The following is a 1,237-nucleotide window of genomic DNA, read 5'->3' on the forward strand; positions in this document are numbered from 1 at the left end:
CAAATAACCAATTCATGTACACTTCTGAAAGAAATCCTGTGAACAATGGGACTAGTCAGAAGAAAGGAGTTCTTGAGATTGACACTCTGAATGCCATATTGGCTCAGAATAAAATATTGACTCAACAAGTCAATATGATTTCTCAAAGTCTGTCTGGAATGCAAAATGCACCAAGCAGTACTAAGGAGGCTTCATCTGAGGAAGAAGCCTATGATCCTGAGAACCCTTCAATGGAAGAGGTGAATTACATGGGAGAACCCTATGGAAACACCTATAATCCTTCATGGAGAAATCATCCAAATTTCTCATGGAAGGATCAACAGAGACCTCAACAAGGTTTCAACAACAATAATGGTGGAAGAAACAGGTTTAGCAATAGCAAGCCTTTTCCATCATCTTCTCAGCAACAGACAGAGAGTTCTAAGCAGAATAACTCTGACTTAGCAACCATGGTCTCTGATCTGATCAAAACCACTCAAAGTTTCATGACTGAAACAAGGTCCTCCATTAGAAATTTGGAGGGAAAGGTGGGTCAGCTGAGCAAGAAAATTACTGAACTCCCTCCTAGTACTCTTCCAAGCAATACAGAAGAAAATCCAAAAGGAGAGTGCAAGGCCATCAACATGGCCGAATTTTGGGAGCAAGAAGAGGCAGTGAACGCCACTGAGGAAGGCCTCACTAGGCGTCCACTGGCCTCCAATGAGTTCCCCAATGAGGAACCATGAGAATCTGAGGCTCAAACTGAGACCATAGAGATTCCATTGGACTTACTTCTGCCGTTCATGAGCTCTGATGAGTATTCTTCCTCTGAAGAGGATGAGTATGTCACTGAGGAGCAAGTTGCTAAATACCTTGGAGCAATCATGAAGTTGAATGACAAGTTATTTGGAAATGAGACTTGGGAGGATGAACCCCCTTTGCTAACCAAAGAACTGGATGACTTGTCTAGGCAGAAACTGCCCCAAAAGAGGCAGGATCCTGGGAAGTTTTCAATACCTTGTACCATAGGCACCATGACCTTCAAGAAGGCCCTGTGTGACTTAGGGTCAAGTGTAAACCTCATGCCTCTCTCTGTAATGGAGAAGTTAGGGATCTTTGAGGTGTATGCTGCAAAAATCTCACTAGAGATGGCAGACAACTCAAGAAAACAAGCCCATGGACTTGTAGAGGATGTTCTGGTTAAAGTTGAAAACCATTACATCCCTACTGATTTCATAGTCCTAGAGACTGGGAAGTG

Source organism: Arachis hypogaea, chromosome 1 (assembly GCF_003086295.3).
Source record: "Arachis hypogaea cultivar Tifrunner chromosome 1, arahy.Tifrunner.gnm2.J5K5, whole genome shotgun sequence".
NCBI lineage: Eukaryota > Viridiplantae > Streptophyta > Magnoliopsida > Fabales > Fabaceae > Arachis > Arachis hypogaea.